This window comes from Sebastes fasciatus, chromosome 23 (genome assembly GCF_043250625.1).
Source record: "Sebastes fasciatus isolate fSebFas1 chromosome 23, fSebFas1.pri, whole genome shotgun sequence".
NCBI lineage: Eukaryota > Metazoa > Chordata > Actinopteri > Perciformes > Sebastidae > Sebastes > Sebastes fasciatus.
This window is the reverse complement of record NC_133817.1, coordinates 19235374-19257075: the sequence shown is the minus strand read 5'-3', so window position 1 is coordinate 19257075 and position 21702 is coordinate 19235374. Positions and strand designations below refer to the sequence as shown.

At 42.7% G+C, this 21702-nt stretch overlaps 1 long non-coding RNA gene across 2 annotated transcripts; it reads left to right on the top strand.

Annotated features, from left to right (window-relative positions):
• Positions 1-775: 775 nt before the first annotated feature.
• Positions 776-20830, top strand: LOC141761746 (uncharacterized). 2 transcript variants are annotated; one of them, XR_012592630.1, is made up of 5 exons: positions 776-864; positions 1727-1848; positions 5373-5523; positions 7592-7733; positions 19209-20830. It is a non-coding gene; the product is annotated as an uncharacterized LOC141761746 (long non-coding RNA). The 2 variants fall into 2 exon arrangements; XR_012592631.1 differs by lacking the exon at positions 7592-7733.
• The last annotated feature ends 872 nt before the right edge of the window (positions 20831-21702 follow it).

Here is a 21702-nt window from a genome sequence, read left to right as displayed (position 1 = left end):
GTTTTTCTTCGTAATTTTACAACATGTCTGAGGAAAATGTTGATATTCCCAACTGTCTTTATATTTCCTGCATTATGTTACCCACTTGCTAGCTTGCTAAATTGTTAGCCTCTGTGGCTTCTAAACGCCGACAGTAACGTTAATATTGCTTAGCAGTGGTGTTCTCACGACTTAACCACTTGAACGCCACGCACATGTGTACACGACTTCCCATGTTGTAAATCAGGAGTCACGAGTTTCATTTGAAGGCCCCATATGTCCACTGGTTCCCAACCTAGGGGTCAGGCCCCCTTCAGAGAGGTCACAAGATAAATCTGAGGGGTCGTGAGATGACAAAAGAGAAACAATGTTGTGGAATAAAAAGTACAATATTTCCCTGAGTAAAGTACTTAGATACTTTCCACCACTGGAACAAACGTACTGTCATGTTGTCACTGTACAGCTATAAATGTAACATCCCGGTTACAAGTTATGCTTTCCTTGTTTCCAGCAAGAAGGGTTAAAAGAGGAGATGTTGCGCGTCATCAATGCATCATAGCTTTGGGGTACAACACATGCGCAGTCAAATCTGATCTGCACTCGCCAAAATTGAGCCAATAGCAACGCACGCCCACAGTTACACTGCACTGCACATGTGTCATACTCCATAGCACAAGACTGTGTCCCAGCCTCTTTAAATAGGCCTTGGTTTCCAGTTTTCAGTTGTTATTTCCTGTTTTATTTTGGCGAGCTCACCTTGTGTGTTTCCCGCCTGTGTGATACCCCGCCCTGATGAGTTTCACCTGTCCCTAATCACCCTTCCTCCATTGTGTGTTTAGTCCATGTGCTCCCATATATCTGTGCCAGGTCGTCTTTACTGATTTAGTGAGTATTCCAGTGATATTATTCCCAGTTAATTCCTAGTGTTTAACACTTTGCTACTGTATTTTTTTGACAAGTCTAGTGTTTTCGATAGCATCGATTGTCTTCACCGGACAGTTTCCTGTAATCCACTCTGTGTTTTCGCCAAGTAAAGACTCTGGCTTTCACTTTTGTCTGTGAGTCGTGCTTTTGGCTCTATTTCCTGCTGGTTGCCAGTGTTACCGTGATAATAAAGGTTAGGAATTATGTCACATAATGTAGGCCAGTTGTGACGTCAAAAAGGCGAAACCATCATGAACAAAATCTGTATTGAAAAATACACAGAAATAATCTGTTCACATAATGATATGTCATTATAAAAAGCTTTCTTTTGCCAGTTTAAGTCAGACGCCGACAACAAAAGTGCACCGTGCCACAAGGCAACACTGTCACATTTGATGCCGGGATACAAGAAAAGTTATGACAGCTTCAGGTGGAAGAGACAGACATGAATTATTAATTAGACATTAATGGGGAGACAGACATTAATTAGGCATTAATGTGGAGAGACTCCTGGTGCCGAGTCACATCCTTTCCACTCCTATCTATAGCTCGGCCCACACCCCCTTCCACCCACTGCTTGTTCTCTGTGTGTGTAGAAGCAGATGTGAATACACTGTATTTAGATTTAACACGTTTAATCTTGTTCTAGCAAGGTGCATTTTGGGATGATTTCCATTTGCTTCTTGTAAAACGAAATCAAACACCACTCAAAGCTGGCAAACTTCTTCTTCGCCATGCAGACACATTTCCAAACGCTGCTTGTTGTTCTGTTCTGTGGACGCTTCTTCGCTTTCCTTCCCTGACATTAATCTGTTTTCTACAGTTCGCCGTGTGCTGAGGCAAGGGGAAAACGTCTGCGACATGCAAACAGGCCCGGCTGTAGTCGCCAAACATCAATCCAGTGTCAACACGCAAGAGGGGAATTCGCCACTGCTTTGAGAGGAGGTTTGTGTCTGTGTAAACTGCACGTTCAGTGGCTGATGAAAAGGCTGTATAAACAGAGAAAAGGGAAGAAAGGTACTGTACGGAGAAACTAAATTACTTTCCAGTGTACTGTACATGCTATAATCCTGGGAGAAGGCAGGCGGGGAAATGATAGTGGCAGCGGGGGGGCAGTGTTCAAGTACAGGTCAGCTCCATTACCTGGGTCCAGCATGTCTCTCTCACATCCTGAACATACATATATAACCCCGGCTTGATGATATTCTCTCCCAATCTCGCTAGTTTCCATTCCAAACCTCTTTGATCTGTGATTTGCATTTTAGCGCCCACGGGGTGAAAGTTATTTGGATGAGATTTTTTTTTTTTTCCTCTCCCTCACTGCCTTCTTTTTCTGCATCTTCTCACTCACCAATTCACCGTACCTGGGGCTTGTAAACTCGTACCTCCCTCCCTCCCTCCCTGACTCCCCAGCTCCCTCCATCCCTTCTTCCCCCCACTGCCGCTTCGCTCAGGATCTCCTTTTAATATCGGCTATGCCCCAGAACGAAACAAACAAATTAGCTGACGGGAGGAGCGAGTTTCAATCTCGGTTCCTCACCTGTGTGCAATCCTTGGGGTGAGAAGCTGGCCCCCGAACAAACCCCCCAAACTGTAACAGCATGGCTACAGACAAATGGGATGAGGTAGACCTTGGCAGTGGTGGAAAGGAGCTAAGTGCATCACTTGAGTACTGTACTGAAGTAAAGTTTTGGGGTACTTTTAATGTACTTTTTATCTATATTTCATGTTACCTTATACTTTTACTATAGGCCTACTATACTGGGAATATTTCTGCTTTTTCTTCACTATTTGTATTACAACTAAAGGTTAAAGGTGCTCTGTAATCCGAACTTCTCTGTGCTTTGTTGACATAGCCGGGCCGGCCTTGCATGCTTTTAGTGCATGTTTGTGCATGTGAGCGTGCCCCACTGGCTAGCTCACAGTCGCTGCTCTGCACTGCTCTGCACTGCTCTCATACAGCGGTTACAGCTGATAACGCCGTCCCAACCGCCACCGACAACTCCCCTGTCGCCGCCGCCGCCGCCACCACCGCCACCACCGCCACCACCGGTTAACATTGTTAGCTCCCTCAGCACTGTTTCCATTGTTTTCACTGTTAGTGCTGTTAGCACCGTTAGCTATGAGCTGCCAGCTCAGCTGCCGCCATGTTGAGAGCCGTGCGGAGGCAATGGAAATGCTCCCAATGTCATATTTAGCACCTTTAAGAGGACAGTTAAAGGAATAGTTCAACATTTTAGGAAATTCACTTATTCGCTTTCTTGCTGAGCGTTTAAATGAGAAGATTGACACCACACTCATGATTGTACGGTGAACATATAAGCTACGTTTGAGCTAGCTTAGCTTAGCTTCGCCTAGCTTAGCATAAGCACATATATAATATTGTCGTTTTTACTCTTTGGTTTTTGTACACATTAAACAAACAAGATGTAGCCTAATATGTGAATTATTGAGCTTTAAAGGTGCTTGTAGGTGTCTTTTGTTACCTTTGGACGAAGCCAGGCTAGCTGTTTCCCCATGTTTCTAGTCTTTATGCTAAACTAAGCTAATCGGCTACTGGCTGTAGCCTCATATTTAACGTACAAACATGAGAGTGGTGTCAATCTTCTCAGCTAAGTCTCAACAAGAGAGCAAATGAGTGTATTTTCCAGAACGAGTACTTTTACTTTTGGCACTTTAAGTACATTTTGCTGATAACGCTTCTACTTTTACTAAAGTGGAATTTTGAATGCAGGACATTTACTTTACATTAATATATTGGAACTTTTAAAGGAAAAGTGTGTAGCATTTAGGGGGATCTATAGGCAGGAAAGGTACATAATATTAATAAGTATGTTTTCTTTAGTGTATAATCACCTGAAAATAAGAATCATTGTGTTTACGTTGCCGTAGAATGAGCCGTTTATATCTACATACGGAGCGGATCCTCTTCACAGAGCTGGTTGCCATGTTTGTTGGCAGTTTGTTCTACAGTAGCCCAGAACAGACAAACCCAACACTGGCTCTAGGGTCGTTCATGGTTTCACATTTCGACATTGGCCACTGGGGAAGTTTCAGGTGGTTGCAATCTGCAACCTCACCGCTAGATGCCGCCAAATCCCACACTGCACCTTTAAAATAAAGGATCTGAATAGTTCTTCCACCGCACCGTGAGACGTTGGACATCAATGACACACAAGATCTATTTTTTGCAGAGTTGTTTTGTTTCTGCCAAAACTTGAACTCATCCTCAGACAAATAATCATCACCACGTCTGTGGACAAGCAGCTTCATCGCCCCCTACACCAGACACCCGTCACAGCAAGTCTGCCTCTCGCTCGCTGCCCATTTGATGTTTTTAAACAATTTATATTTGTTATCATATCAAAGAGGAGGCGTGCGGCTATCAAACGCGCGAGGTGCACACTCTCAGCCGAGGGGCCTTCTCAGCCAGCCACGCTGCATTCCTTATTCTATTTTATCTCTCTTGGTTTTTTGACTAATGTCAGTAACAGCTACCGGTAATAAAATGCTTGTTAGAGTTTGTGCCGTCGCCTCGGAGCGTCGGCTTTGATACATTGTCAGGCCATTTGCCAGTGTTTCCTGATTACCTCGCCGCCGACTGCATGTTTATTGATTGGGAGTTAATAAAGCGAGGGCCTCCACTTATTTCGCCCTCGCTTTGCTTTTGCAAAAGGTGAGCTTTTTTCCTTTGATGTGGAAGCGATACATCGTCAGGCGACATAAACGCATGTGTTGTAATGTCAGCTTCGCTCCTAGCCACCTTTTTTTTTGCATTGTGTGTGCAGTACGGTGACTCTTATTGTCATTGTTGGGAGTGAATTTTGAAGGTGTAAGAAAAAGAAAAAACAAATGGTGCCAATTACTTCCATTACCTGCAGGCAGTCTGGGTGACTTTATTTTGCTGTCTGTATAATGCTGACATCTGATTCTACAATGCATCTTTACATCTGGGTGCCTTTGTGTGTTAGTGCTTTTATGTTTTTATGTGTTGGATTGTCACTGTGAGCCTGTCATCTTTGGATCTGTTTATCTGCTTGGCTTCTGTCTCCTCCTCACCCCCTCCCTTCCATCTTTCTATACTGTCCCCATGACAGTCAATATGGTGATTCCATCCCTCACCAGCTGATTGTCTTTTGTCTCCGTCCTCCCCGAGCTTCTCCCCGATGCTGTTTACCCTGCCTCTTCCCCAGACGCTGGCCGCCCTTGCATGATTTTTCTGTCTTCTTGTATCTCGCCCCCTCCGAACTCCACTGAGCCAGCAGTCGTGTCAAATCAAAATAACATCTTTTAAAAAATTCAGTCAACATTACCCCCCTACAAACAGCGAAGGGCCTCCTTGTTGGCTATTCATGTATTCAGGTGTACATTGTATCATGGCGGAGATGCATTCGGATGCCCGACATGGCAGTTCCATCAAAATTTGATGCATTCATTCACAGTCACCGGTAAACTCTGTTTGTTTGCAGATAACCAGCATGTTTACCAGGTGGACGTGGGGAAAAGCGGACGGACACATGCAGATCGGTGTCTTATCGGACAAGCGGTGGCCCTGCACCTGCTGGTCGTGTAACCCCTGCTACGTCCCCCGTGGAACATGAGCCTGTGGAATATGTCAAGGTATTTCTTTCTGATGCTTTTTTTCTGTCTGTATATGCTTGTATTTTTGTGTGCAGTGCATGCGGTGACAAACACCATATGTGCTTCCTCCCCCTTCATTCCCTCTATCTACCTTCCTCTTTCCTCTCTCAGTTCTCGCAGTATTTACATCCTTGTTTAGTGTCACATTCTCGGGGTCAAACCGCAGCGCTGTAGCCTCGGGCTGGCTCCCAGGCTTGTGTATCATTGTGTTTGCTGATCACTTTCACTGCCTATCATAGCCCAGCACTTTTCCTGCCTTTATTTATTTATCTTTTTTATTCCGTTATGATAAAAAATACCCAGTAGTGCTTGTACATGCAGCTTGATCTGGATGTAAATAGAGGGTACCCTACATCCCCCCTCTCTCCTCCCCACTTTCCCAAATTCCACCGCTCCCTTCGTTGGATCCGTCCCAAAATCTCAACCGCGTCAAAATGCATTACTGACATCAAAACATTTCTGTTTACAACATCGCAGTCGTGTCAATTAAATCTGATAAATTATTCAAACATTTATCTTCCCCCCACCATGCCTGGGGGATTTTTAATCAAGCCTCCTATTTGCTTTAAATTAGCACTGTCAAGTGTGCATTTGTGTAAAATCCCTGGTATCATTAAAGATTTATCAATTGGAAATCTGTTTGGGTTGATTTTACTGTTAATTGGCTAGGAGGCGTGCTGTGGCTCTACAGCTCCTCTGCAACAAGTGCCTCTGAGTTGGGTTATTATAGAGCTGAGGAGAACAAAGACCTGCATCCTCGGATAGAACTGCATCACCTACATCTACATTAAAGTACATTACCTTCATTTGAACGCAGACGAAATTGTAATACATTGCATTTACATTTACACTTCATTTTTTTCGACATTTTGTTATTTTACAGCCTTATGCTTAAATAATTTAAATTGATTTCCCCCCTCAATGCCCAATAATGACAAAGCAAAACCAGGATTTTAGACATATTGTAAAAATGAGAAATATCACAGAAATATCACATTAACATAACAGGTATTCAGACCCTTTGCTATGACACTTGAAATTGAGCTCAGGAGTCTCCCATTTCTCTTGATCATCTTTGATATGTTTCTACACGTTTTTTGGAGTCCACCTGTGGTGAATTCAATTGATTGGATGTGATTTGGAAAGGCCCATGCCTCTCTATGTGAGGTATCACAGCTGACAATGCACATCAGAGAAAAAAAACAAGCCATGAGGTCGAAGGATTGGTCTGCAGAGCTCAGAGACTGGCTACAAAAAATTATACTGCATTGAAGGTTCCCTGAGGCCTCCATAATTCCTCATTCAAGAGTGGTCCAACGGAAGCCTCTCCTCAGTGAAAGACACATGAAGCCTGCTTGGAGTTTGCAAAAAAAGGACTCTCCGACTGTGAGAAACAAGCTTTTCTGGTGTGGTCTAAGATTGAAACTGTTTGGCCCCAATTCTAAGCATCATGTCTGGAGGAAACCAAACACCGCTCATCACCTGCACAACACCACGGCAGCATTATGCTGTGGGACCTGGGGACTGGTGAGGGTTGAGGGGAAAGCTGAACGGAGCATTAAGTACAAAGATATCCACAATGAAAACCTGGTCTGAAGGTTCACCTTCCAACAGGACAATGACCCTGAGCAACACCGCCAAGACAGCGCAGTAGTGGTTCAAGGACGAGTCTGTGAATGCAAGCCAGACTTGAACCCGATCGAACATCTCTGGAGAGAACCAAAAATGGCCGTCCAATGACGATCCCCATCCAACCTCATAGAGCTTGAGGATCTGCAGAGAAAAATGGCCGAAATCCAAGTATGCAAAGCTTGTCACGTCATACCAAAGAAGATCTGATGGTGCTCGAGTGCATTAATAGCTGAGTGGTTACAGCAAACGCCACATTACTGCAACATCCCGGGTTTGATTCCAACCTTGGGGCCTTTGTTGCATGTCATACCCCTCTCTCTCTCTCTCTCTCTCTTTCCACTCTGCTTCTGCTGCCTTTTCTTTTTAATTTGCATACATGTCTCAAATTCTGTTTGCTATATGGTTGTATATGTAGGTCTTTGTTTGAAGACAGCTTCCTCATCGGTCTATGGTGGAGCTCCAAGTGACTTGGCTTGGCCTCTGCTCAGCCAAAGCAGCCGTAGCATCTGCCTCGCATTGTTGCATGTCTGGCTTGTACAAGTACACTTTGACAGCAGGTAATAAAACTCTGCATTATTGTTGCTTGATAAAATGTCCCCAGCCTAAATGGAAGTCTGGAGGTGATTGACTCACTATTCACCATCGCCCTGTTCACTGCCGGCCAACAATCAAAAAAGAGAGGCTTTGTTTTACATTGCCTGTCCTCTACAACACAAGCTTTCCAGCTAAGTGTTTGTCTTTCTGAACATATATAAGCTGTCATTTTAATTAGTGCAGCTTTCTACATTGGGTCTGCACAAGCTCCCAACTCAGCTCCATCTTAAGTGCCACTTTAACATACTCTATATTGTTATGATTCATGTGCACTCAGTGTCAGTTTTTAACATGCATGTTTAAACACGGGGGTGGCTGCACAGTAGAGAAGAAAATCTGAGGCCATGTTTGTGCCAACATCTTTGCCTAAAAAAGTGCAGATCTGATTCTTCAGTTGGGTACTTAAAACTTTTAAAAAGTTTTTCAACAAAGTTACACACATTCCAAAAAACTCAATGCTCCTGGACACCCCAAAAAGTATACAAAAATGAGAAAATAACAACAAATACTTGAACAAATAGATATATTATAATTAAAACAGTAATAATAATAATGAATACATAAATACATAAATAAATAAATACATAAATAAATACATACATAAATAAATAAATACATAAATAATTTAAAAATACATGTAAATGTAGAATAGATGGTTAATTAAATGTGTATGAAAACAAAGGGACTTGGTTTGTTGTTGCAATATGAACCACCAATAATCTAGTACAAAAGTATACATATATACAGCATATTATTCACATGTGCATATAAAGACGTATACACACCCACATATCTCAAAATGGGGACCATGTGTCTTAAAACCTTTTCTTAAAGTTAAACTTGAATCAATCCATCATTCTATGCCCTTATACTGTATGTATGTATGTGTGCATGTAAAATTGTTGTTTGCAAAGTAACTTAAACCTTGTAATAGAATAAAAAGTCCAGTGTTGCCCTAAAATGTAGTTTCCCAAAATAGAAATTGTCATGTACCAACTTTAGCAAACATACTTATTGTCTAATGCAAATCCTAACTTATTTTGAAATCAAATCATACATAACATGTTTGAGGTAAACCAAAATCTGAGTAATTGCTTTGATTTATATACCCACTAAAATTCAAATATATACAGTTTGTAAAAATATAAGTTTCTTTATGACACTTTTAATAGAGTTAAACCAGCTTGAGCCCAGAACCAAACTAAAGCTAAATCAGCCATATAGCCGCATGATCCAAGTAACATTTAAGCATAAATCAGCTGGTATAATAGAATAGTATAAGCCAGGCCAGATGGCAACCACATGTCTGTCTAAAAGCCTCCTGGAGGTCATACTGAGGTCAAAGAGCAGCTCTGTGATCCTCACGCAACCCCACACTCCCTCTACCGCTCAACTCCTTTCAGTCCTGTTTTTCTTTCTTTTTATGTCATTCACACTCTTTCTGTCTCTCTTCACATAAAAGTTAAATATCCCTCAGCAACAGATAAGAGGAAATGGCAGCACAGCAAGTGTTTTACATTCTATTGTCCTCTTTACATTCGGTGCCAGTGTTTTTGGGCATGTTTGAAGCATTCTTGAAGCTATATCAGAGATGACATGTTTTGTGCATATTTTCAAACAGCTTCCCTTTTGTAATGCAAATGGCCGTGGCTGTGTCAATAAGTAGAAAGGCAGACACATGCTGAATGGATAGCCTGAAACTTGTGGCGGTGCGGAGTTTTGACTGCTGTGAAGGATTGTAATGTTAACTGCTTGTGATGGGGGGTTGTTTTAGGGCTTCGCTGATTCGACTCAACCACACATGATTTACAAATAGGCACACACACATCTTGTGGGTTCTCACGTTTGTGCTTCAGCGCTCTCCATCAGAACTCAAACCCCCCCAACACATACACACACACACACTGTGCTGCTTCCAGGCCTCGCCCACAGCCCGAAGAACCTGCAGCACATCTGTCTCCACTGCATCTCCTCCTTTCTTGCTCTGCTCCTCTAACCGTGGCCAGGTGTTTGCCCACAGCCACACAGCTCTTCATCTCCAGGCCGCCAGACCGACGCTGATGTAATTGCTCTCTCCGCTGATCCATGAAAACAGAGAGAAAAGGCGAGGGAGGAGGGAAAAAAAGGGGGGAAAGTAGCAAAAGACGGAGAGAGACGGTCTGCGTTGTAAAGTCAGAGTCTGGGATTATGTGGCGGAGGGAGAGGTGTGGGTGGCGAAGGACGGATGTGTGACTATTTTATAGAGGGTGGAGTCTCTGTGTGTGTTTACGAGAAGGTCAGGGTAGAAGTTGTGTGGAGAAGTTGTCAGGATTTTTGGTGTTTCCAGGTGTGTACGGAGCCATCTGCAACGCATGACCTCTCCCAAGAGAGACAAAGCAGCTCCACACTGGGACCGTGGCGTGCTTTTAGTGGTTGTGTTGTGAGGGCAATTTCAATTAATGTATTCATGATATTTATATATTTAAATATATTTATAAGGGGTTAAACCCACAAGGGGGGGGGGAGGTGGCTTTTCCATTTTCCTAATGACATGCAAATGGGGTGTAATGTTTTGTTCTGTCTCAAGCCCATTCCAGAGAGTTCTGTGGCGTTATGGGACTTATACCACGGTCTGTGTATGCGTCTTAAAGAATAAGTTGACTCTTACTGCGAGGAATCACACATAAGTTTAAAATGAAAGCATTTTTTCATTCCGATTTTATCTCATCCAGTTCCATTAAAAATGCACGTAACAGGAGCTTTAATCACCTGCATTACATGCAGTCAGTAATCAAGAATTATATGTGTGTCCTGGCAACACATCCAACAAATTATTAATGGGAATGATCGTATATCACAGGAAAAGCTCCGAGGCTCAATATGACTCACTTCATCAAATTGATATAAATACTAATATTAAGTGATAACACTATATTCAAATGCCAGACTGTTAGTTTTCCAATATTGCACACAGGTATGTTAATAATGCCACAAGCGCTGCAGCGCATCATTTAAATTGTCCAATTTTCTGCTCAGCGATGGAACTAATTCATCAAGCATATCCTATTTGTTCCGTCATGAAACAAACAACAACATTAATTCAATAGTCAGAGATTGCAACACTTAGCGGGGGGATCCCCTGGAGTTTTGAATGAAGTGTTAGATTAGATTAATGTTTCCTCCCTATGTGGCTAACCTGCGGCACGGCGATGAGACGATACTGTATCAAATTAGAGAATCAGAGGGAAAAAGCCTCCCGCTGTTAAAGATCTAATTATTGCAAACACAATAAACAGCTTGATTGTTTTTAATGTCTGCTACTGTAGACTACACACAAGCCTGGCGTTTGAAAGCATGTTTCACTCTGCACAGTAGACTAATATTATATTTTGATTAAGAATAAATTGATAATTCTTTTGTGTTGTATTTTTGATTTTTTGCAAAAACTTCTTGACTTTCTACCAATCTTTGTTTATCTAGAGCAGTGGTCTCAAACTCAATTTACCTGGGGGCCGCTGGAGGCAGAGTCTGGGTGAGGCTGGGCCGCATCAGGTATTCCACAAAAAAAGCTTTGTTAAAAAAAAAAACAATCTTCTCAAACGTCATTATTAACAGTTCTTTAACTTGAATGGGTTCTTCTGAACATGAACTGTCCTGAACATTAATGGAACATTGAAGAACATGAACGGTTCTTCTGAACATGGCCTCTATTGCGTCTCCCACTTTTCCTGAAATTGTCTGTGCTCGTCACCAACCTTTCTCTTCACTGCAGGCTTTGAAAAAGACATGATTGGGGCTGTGTGACAAGATATATATTAATTCCACTTGGTGTCACTCCGCAATAAAGTTGTGCCTGCTGTGTTTGTGTTGCTCTGCAATTACACCACCAAACCGCTAGTTGGCGGCGGCGTCTCTATGAGTTTCCTTCTTCTTCTTGTACTACAAACAGAAACTGAGGGAGTTGGAGCTAATAACTGTTGAACCACAGAACTTTTACATTACTGCAACGCCGAAAAGAGAAAATATATCTGAGTGGATTTGTGTGAACAAACATTGAAAAGATGGAGGCAGAGAGAAGTAGAACTTTCTGTGGTTGTCCGGGGTCCTGGCCGCTCAGCATCGCTGAGAGACTGGACCAATCACAGCTGTTGCGGTCTGCGTCGCCGCGACGTGTAGTTACATTTCTGGAGAGGTGCACGTCAGGCTACGGCGTCGATTCAACGCAGAAGTATAAATCAAGCTTTAATCAAGCTTATGCGATGTTACACGGGCGCCGCCACAGTTGTTGTGAAATGTTTCTCTGCTTGCATCAAGCCCGGCCGATTGCCCGTCCCCGGGAGCCATATACCCCACTGTGATTGGTAGGTTCGTTCAGCTCGGGCTCGCGCAACAAAGGGACCTTCAACGGCAAACTGCCATTCACATAAAACTCGCGGGCCGAGGGCGCCTGGTTAGCTCAGTTGGTAGAGCGGGCGCCCATGTAACAAGACTTGGTCCAGACCGCGGCGGCCCGGGTTCGAATCCGGCCTGTGGCCCTTTCCGCATCCACTCTCTCTCTCCCCCCTTTCCAAGACTCTATCCACTGTCCTGTCAATAAAAATGAAAAAATGCCCCCAAAAAAAACTTTATAAAAAACTTTATAAAAAAAAAAAAAATTTGCGGGCCGCACTAACATTAAACTTTCATATCAAGGTGGGGGCCACAAAATATCGTCTTGCGGGCCGCAATTGGCCCGCGGGCCGCGAGTTTGAGACCCCTGATCTAGAGTGAAGAAGAGTAAAGATTACTCATTCTTACACCCTAACTGGACATTTTAGCGTGTATTAACACAGCTAATTTGTAGAAAATTGGAAAAATAGTCATTATTTTCTGAACACCCTTCTAGGGTAGCTGTTGATGAAATAGTTTAACATTTTGGGTAATATGCTTAATAGCTCCGTGTCCAGGTCTGTTTAGTGATGCCTTTGGGCCCAAAAAGACTTTTTCCCGTAGACTTACATTGGGAAAGAGGCGTCTGTAAATCAGAGGATTTTATTTTTTTGTTGAGGTAAATCACCTTCCCAGTACAAACGCTTTAATAGCCCTTATTTAAATAATTCGGTCTTAAAAGTTGTAAAATGCACTAATAGCCGAATCAGAGTTATTTTCCTTAGCATAATGAACTGCCTTCATGTGAGCGAGCCGAGAACCGAGCAGTTGAAGGACACGCTAGTGCGCTGCTCTGTGGGCCCCATGGATGCTGAAGATCTGGGTAATTTTATACTCGGTATCTTGGCTTCATTTGCCACTGAGCAACTTTCATAGGAATGACCGGGAGCCTGCCTCCGTGGGAAAAACAGCAAGCCTATAGCTCTGTTTAAAGGTAACTGAATCCAAGTAGGTCTATCTGCAGGTGCACAGTACCACAGGACACGCCTACTACATGACACAACCTCAAAACGGTCGCACTTTGATTAGGTTAGGTTAGGTTAGGCACCAAAACTACTTGGTTAGGTTAAAGGCCCTGACACAAATCACAAATCACTCTGATTGTCTGTTCAGCTTAAGCGAATCAGTGCACGAGAAGAGAAACGGATGTGAGGAAAGTAAGTCGACAGCTTTCGCTGCATTGAGCAAAGCCAACTTTGGGCGCCGCACGCTGTGGCGAGGGCAGCTTAAACATGAGCTCAAATACATAGACTACTCTCTTCCGCCGGGAAACCACAGTTGGTGGAGCTCTATTGTTGTCCGGGTGGAAACATAGCGATTATACACACTGTACAGTTCCAGAAACAGGCTAAGATCACGAAAAGGAAAAAAAAGTGTGAAAATTTGCCATAAATTGGGAGAAATACGGGAGAATTGTGACCCCGGGAGGAAACCGGGAGAAGGCAATGAAAAACGGGAGTCTCCCGGGAAAATCAGGAGGGTTGGCAAGTATGTCTTCATCTCATCTGATCATTCCAATACACGGATATTTTCACAACGCCGTGGTTATCTGGAATGAATCTAAGTGGTGAGTGAGAGTGGTGTGAAAATGGCCGGCGAACGCTGCTTTGTTTCACGTATGTATCATTACAACAGCTTGTATATCCGCCGTCCTCAGGCTTCCAGACGGCCTTCGTTGCTGCTAGTTCTCTGATGTCGGTTTTGTGTTTCTGGGCCTCAAGGAAAAGATCATGGTTTGGGTTAAAATAAGTACATTAGTCCTGGACATTATCTCACCTGGACGTGGGTGGGGTGGAGTGGAGTGGGAGTGTCTTGTAGTAAAGTGGGTGTGTCCTGTATAAAGCAACAATCTGCCGTCTTTACACTCCAGTTTCTGTACGCCTTAAACAAACGTAACAGATATAACAGGTTCATTTGTGAGCTTTAGAGGTGCTAGGGGGATTTTGCATTATTCAGACAGATCCAGGCTAGCTGTTTCCCTATGTTTACAGCTTTTATGCTAAGCTGAGCTAACCGGTTGCTGGCTGTAGCCTTATATTTAACATTTGAGAATAGTATCAATCTTCTCATCTAACTGGTCCCAGACTAGGATGTGTCTGGCAATTCTGTTCAACATCCCTTCTGTTGAATGCATGCTCAGACATAATATTTGAAGAGTTTTGTTCAATTTTATTATTTAAGCGGTGGAGGGAAAAATATGTTTCATACACATGCTTCTATTAATTTAGTTCTATCAGCGAGTTCTAGTGGATGTCACTCTCTACAGATGTCAGATTCCTCATTCGGGAACAAAAACTCTTGATTTCCATAAACGCTGGGGCGAAATCTGTGCTGATTCAGCGTAGGAAAACATTTATCTTGCAACAAATTGATTCTTGATATTAATTCATGTGTTCACTCTTGAAGTGTGCCCGTGATTTAAGCCTGCCTCTTTTGTATGTCCAACTTTTAATTAATTAATGTCATTACGATCATTGTGGTCCGGCTGATTCGGTTGGTTCATCGTTTACAGAACCCCTCTCTCCAAATCTCATCCTCTCCAGCGACGCTGACATTTGGAGAATTCTTGATTAACATAATTAGACAACTTTGATGGGAGATTTGCAAAATCCCTCTTTTCTGCCGTCCCGACTTGTTTCCACGCACGTCTCGCAATCTCCGCGTTAATGCTGTGAGTCCACGGATTAGATGTGACATTTATAAGGGCATATTTAACTGAAAGATGTATAGAAATATCCTCGGCGCGTCGAGATTAGAGTTAGTATTTACTGTATATAGAGCCGGCTGCACACTTTTTCTGACCTTTCTTCACTTTATGTGTCTTATTTTTTTCATGTGAGCGTGTTTATATAAAAACAAAAGCCGAGGAGAAAGAGAGCGGAGACACAGATAGACTCTGGCATGCTGTTATTTCTCTATGAAGGAGGCCACGGAGAGCTCCAGCAGTTTATTGATTTTCACAACTGCTCTGCTCTCGTTGTTATCCCAGGGTGCTGAGTGCTGTTCATTGGACACACGCAGCACCTCAGGCTGTGAAACCCCAGCTCTCACAACAGGCCCTTCCCGCAGCACACAAACCCAGCGCCCCGTTCATGCCTACGTCTCAATATAACTTCCGCCGAGGAGGTAGCAGGCTACCATATGGGGGGAATTAGGGCATCGTTCTCCCATCTTTGAAGTGTGTGCAGTGGAAGATGGGGATATACTCCTTTTTCCAGATGAGAGACTGATATTCCACTGCGTCATGTCGACTCGGAGGGGGGGTGTTGTGCTTTTGGTGGAGGTGAAAGATTCAGATCAACAAGGCAAGCTCATTTATTTCCAGGCTGACCGTGCTTTGCAGCTGTTGAGGAGGTTAAATTAGTTTGGATAAGCAGCTACTCTGACATTTAGGATGTTTACCCAGCATGCATCAGCACATGCTAACATTGAAAAAAAAAAAAAAAAAAAGCGCCCCGCTTCTACTTATCATGCACGACACAAGAACACACATCACATCTTTTCGTATTGTCCACTATTCAAAGCAGGCCATCCAGAGTGAAGTGATGTCATGGCTGCCGCTCACCTTTAGCTCGGGTTTGTCTTTAATTATTGTCGGGGAGGAACACACAGCCCAGCTCATCAACTGGATAAATATTTGACCGCTGTTCCATAAATTGGCATTGGGGGGTTTATTTTAACGACGCATTCTGTCCGAGCCAGACATCATGCACCGAGCGATGCACGGCGAATTGGCTCTCTGCAGGTGACCACAGCTCGCCTCGGCATGAGGTAAATTAAAACTCACATTTCTGTTCAGGAAAATGAGAGATTTCGTACACTTCCTGAATTTGTCTTATTTAATTATAACCTATGTCAAAGCCTAATCTGGGAAGCTTAGGCAGGGCATCCAATTAATCAAGGAATAGGTGTGTTTGTGGACTGTGGAGGGGAGCGCGCGTGTGTGTGCGCATATGTGAGAACATGAATATGGGAGCATATTTGCGCTTTGTTTGTGTATCATTTGGGTTCATGTGGGTGGCTGCGCGGTGTAAAATGTGATCTGCCTCAGCCCTTGGGGGTTTCGCTAACAGGACTCAGGGGTACGCGCTGGCACCATGTGAGGAAGCTCAAAGCAGGACACACGGGCTATATGAGGCGTCACGCCTTAACAAATAAGGATCCCACTGTGATTTTAGCCAGTGTCGCTTTAGCTCGGCTTATGGTTTATGGTAATCGCGAAATCTGCAGAGGGATCATAGAAATCCAAACAGTCTGACATTTTTGATCATCATTCCACGTCGGACAACAAAGGCAGCGAAGGACGAAGACAAACTTTCTGGCCTTAAAAACAGGAATTCATATTTTTTGGTTCCCAGGAAATAACATGAGAAAAACAAGATTCATTCAAGCATTAAGCTGCTACTCCTAATTCACAGTCGCAGTGATCATGAGCGTTTCTCACTAAGTGTGCGCCTGAAGGTTCAGATCGCATAAGCAGCTACAAGTCGTCTCCGTCACGAACTTGTAACGTTGCATCAATTGTCACAATACAGCCTGATAAGTCAACGCCTCTGTGAGCCTGAGTGGCACGCATGTAATGCAAAGTAGCATGTCATAACGCACTCCCACAGTGTAAAATGTCATCATGTGAGACGTGTTTGTTCCGTGTGTTGTGATGTCGGAGGAATGAAGAGGTGGTGCTGGCATGCGGTGAGTCAAAGTGTGAGTATTTACTCCTCATATCAAGTGGTCTCTCTGCGTTTTAAGTTGGAAACCAGATTGAATCTGGTTTTCACATCTCATCAAAACATCAACATGTGGCAGAGCAATGAGCCTGAATGATGGGTCAAACACAGTTTCTGTCTCGGCGACTTTGGCCGATTGTCAATAAAAGTTAAATTAATCACAGATGGATGTCAACTTTGATCTCGTATTCTTCCAGGAGCCGGGGCGGAAGCCATTTTGAAACCCCGCTCTAAAGCTGTGGCGCAGGCGTCTTCTTTCACATGTGGATTTCGCATCGCCAGGGTCCCGAGTTATTGTGATAACCCCGCCGAGTAACGTCACTATTAATCGTCAATCACCTGCTATTCTCTTTCTTTATCCGAGGGGATGCATATTTATGAAGTCTGGTGCGTTTGTGTGAACATTTGCAACTGATTACAAGCGCTTCTCTCACTTCAAACTTGGAGGCCAGATGTGCAGCTATATATTCTTCAACTCTCAGAGTCCTTGCTTCTCGAGGAATTGGGTGTTTGTGTGCATTGAGACACTAATCAATTGCAGTGACATAGTTTATTGTGATCATAGAGAGCTTTTTCTTTAATGAGTCCATGTCCATCCAGACAGAATGACTCAAACTGCCAAGCACAAAGTCTGCACCCTTTGACAGTTGGACCAATAAAAGGTTGAATGTTTTGATCAGACAGCCTCAAACAATCCTTTACTTGGAGAAGGGGGGGAAAAAAAGGGACTTACCATAATGCTATTAATCATGCGAGGGCGTCAGGGTTCAGCTGGTGTCACGGTCAGCTTCAAAAAAGCCTTACTTATTAAGTCCTACTCATTCTGTGTGCGCACTTGTGTGTAAAATCTTTGAAGATTTGATCAGGTACAGGTGCCGGGTTCTTGCTGTTCAAAGCGACACCTCGGCTCAACTTCGCCTGGCCATTAAAGTAGACGCGGAGGCCAACGCGGGCCAACTTCTGCATTTCTATTAGAATGGCAGCCTGCTAAGGAATAAGCTTGTTAGGGATAATTACAGATATTCTGTCCTACAGCCATTTCTCCTTCTCACCCAAGTTTCTGCAAAAGTTTTACTCTAACAAAAAAAAAAAAATTGTTAGCAAGAAGCTTGTGGTGATAAGGGAGCCTCACGGTTACCCTCATGAATAAGTAGTATACTTCAAGTTTATCTTATGTAAAGTTCAAGTTTATTCCCCCAAGTATACTTTATGTAGTAGGTATATATAAATGAACTAGTAGTATACTTGTAAGTGTACTACTTCAATACTCATTGGGACTAAATTGGCCCACTTTTTCATTTATAAAAGTGTACTTTAAGTGTGAGAATAGTAAATTTTGAGTACACAACTAGTTTACATCTGCATTGTATTTTGTACTGCAACTATACTATAAACTATACTACAAGTGAACTTATAGGTATACTGTTAGTTTAATAGTTATATACTTGTAGCCCCCTTTTTAATTTATGAATGTACACTTTAAAGTACTCTCAGTAAACTAGTTTACTAGTTTTTATACTGCAAGTATACTTGTATATACCTGTAGCCCACTTTTTAGTTTATGAAAGTACACTTTGTATAGTTTACCTTATAGTATTTGCCAGTGATTTATGTATTACATAAAGAGACTCACTCCTTTTGCTATTTGACTGGATGTTTTGTGATGATAAAAAAATAAATAAGATGTTTTTCCCACATACCTCCACAGTGAACTCCAAAAAGTGAACTCCCGTGAAAAATCCAAAAACGTAGAAAATCCTTGATGAATTGAAGTAAATTCATATCAAAAACATATGTTTACAAACTCTCACACACTTTAATAGTCTACTCCATCAAAAAAGTAAGCACAACTACAAGACAAGTATTCTTTTCTGTAGGCCTATAAGGCAAGAATACTCATTTATACTTTTCTTAAGTGTATCTAAATCAAAAGATTAAGAACAAATATAAGCCAAATATAATTAGACTTTTCTGTATACTTGTTAGTATACTTAAGTATATCTGTGATAAGTAAACTGAAAGTATACTCTCTTATTTCAACTTTAAAATAATTATACTAATAGCACACTTGAATAAACTTCTATTTGGTAAGTGTAAAGGTAAAGGTGTATCAGGATGGCTATTATCAGTGTGTTAAAGGAATAGTTTATATAAACAAAAAATGTATTCAAGACAAGCAGCAAAGACTTATAATGCTTTGATTACGGCAAAGTGAGTGTTTTTGGAATGTGTGTGTGTTTGGGGAAGCCACAAACAGAGATGTGTGTTTGTTTGGGGGCCCTGCCTGTTTCTCTCCTTTCCCAGCGAAAAAAGGAGGATTAGGCTTGTCGTCGGCGGCGGCGTGTGCACCGACTGAGCCGACGCTTCTCCTCGCCACTACACACTCCAGCAATCAGGCGGGCTGCCAAACAAACAGATGAAGTCAACAGAGAGACGCTTCCTTGTGTCTTCTGAGATGTGACTGCAACAGATGCAACGCTGACACCGCCGCTTGACACGGTGTGACAGCCCACTGTGTCTACACAGCCGGCTCCACTTTGACTTATTTTGAAGGAGGGGAGGGGAGGAGAAGGGAGGGGGTGACACTATGCACATGATCACACACAAGATAATGTTTGTCAGCAGCAACAGCGATGTCACCGTGTAAGAGAGACAAAGACAGACAACGGGGGTTGATTTCACGGTGCAGTCATGCTGCGTGTACAGTCCTCAAAAGATTTCCATATGGTGTAGGGAGGAGGGGGGGGCTCGCAGTCAGTTTTTCGAGGTGCAGGCTTTGATTTGCTCTGTGCATGATTCAATCTCCGAGGTGAACTATGGCCATTACACACTGCAAGGTCAAAATCCCATTACTTAAATGCAATTTTATCCCTGATTTTTTTTCTTACAGGCCCCATCTCTCAAATATATCTCCACATCGCCACCCAGGCTGAAAGCACTGCATGCTGGTTAACAGAGTTCTTGGCTTTGAGCAGCTCTAGGGGATGGAGTGAGGGAGTATCTGTATCCAGGTAATTACAGTCTGAGGGGGCACAGAGGTCCTCTGTGATTACACATCAGCCCTGTAATGGATTCAACACTTATAGACGGAGAGAGAGAGAGAGAGACGCGTTCCTTACCTTCCCATCGCGAAAAAGCAAGGGGACGGGCGGGCGAGAGCAGGCGAGGTGGGGCGGGGTAGGTAGGTATATCTGCAAGATGGATTACGTGGGGTTTGCCGAGTTCAACATTGACACAGATTCATCGTAAATCATTATGCCGGGGACCCGGAGTGATTTCTGCATTAGGAGCAGAAAATGGAGTTCAGCCAGTCAATGAGGGAGGGCATATTTCACATCAATCACCTCCACACTCGCATGTTACCCAGGCTTAAATCTCACTTATACTGTTACCAATAGGGTTCAATGGCTATGATGGCAATCAGCAACACAGTGCACTAACAATACCCACACAGAGGACACAGCATGGGGCTCCGGCGCCATTTATTCAAAGTGAATTATATGAATTGAAAACTGAGAAAAGTAAAAGACGATGTTGGCACTAAAGAGGTTGTTTGGATTATAATTCCGGCCTATATTTATAGTTGTTTGAACTTTTAACTCATGTTGGCTAACTTTCCAGCTGACTTCCTGCAGCAGTTTTTATTCTTATTCGTCATGGAGATAAGGTTGGCCAGGGGCCAGGATCTAACCAACACTTCAGATACTGGAAGTTTCAATGAAGCACAGTCTATTCTCAGGCAAAGGAATGTACAGTATATTATCCTACAGAGTAACCTTGCTTATGTTTGGGGTCAATTAGACACTAGGGAGGTTTAACTCCCTGCATCTTACCTTAAACCTCTTATAAACAAACTGTTATAAAACTCGGTTTTCTCCAGGTTCTCCAGCTTCCTCCCACAGCCCAAAGACCTGCTGGTTTGTCTCTATGTGTCAGCCCTATGATAGTCTGGCGACCTGTCCAGGGTGTACCCCGCCTTCGCCCAATGTCAGCTGGGATCGGGCTCCAGCCCCCGCCCCGACCCTGAATAGGACAAACGGTTACAGATAATAAACGGATGGATGTTATAAAACTCCAATAAAAGAAATCCTAATACTGCATTTGGGATCTGGGAGGGATAGTGCTGTTTAAAACGTTCTGTCAACACAACCACAGATATAGAGCATAGTGAAAATCCATTGTATTTAACCATGTTTTACAGCTATAGGGTATCTGAGACCCCAACATGTGAAACGTCATCAGTTCAGTTTATGATGTTTATAAGCCGTTCTAATAAATTTAGGAAATGTCACAAATTATCAAGGTGATAAAACAATGCCACGTATGTTTTTTTCAGCGGTGTTTCTTAGACCCCCAACATTAGGCTTATTAAATCATATTGCTACTTTAAATTAATCATTTCTAGACAATACAAGACTGCAGAATCCTAAAGTTTTACTGAATGGCATTTTGAATGATCACTCAAATCATTTGATGTCACTGACTTGCTTTATGTATCACACTACTGTCATTTTACCTTGTAATTTCTGATTCCAAGCTGCTCTTGTATAGTTCTATTTTGTTTTCTATTCTTATTTTAGTTTTATATACCTTAATTTCTTTCTTTTACTTTATCTATCCTCAATAAAGGTTTGTGTTAGCTTATATCAGATGTGTTCAAGAGGCATTTTACACAACTGAATAATAATAATAATAATAATTGCTTTAAATGTTCATATATAGTTTGGTTCCTACAACTTTTTTTTACAAACTTTAGAAATAGCTGCTTGACAAACAAACAAACAAATAAACAAATAAA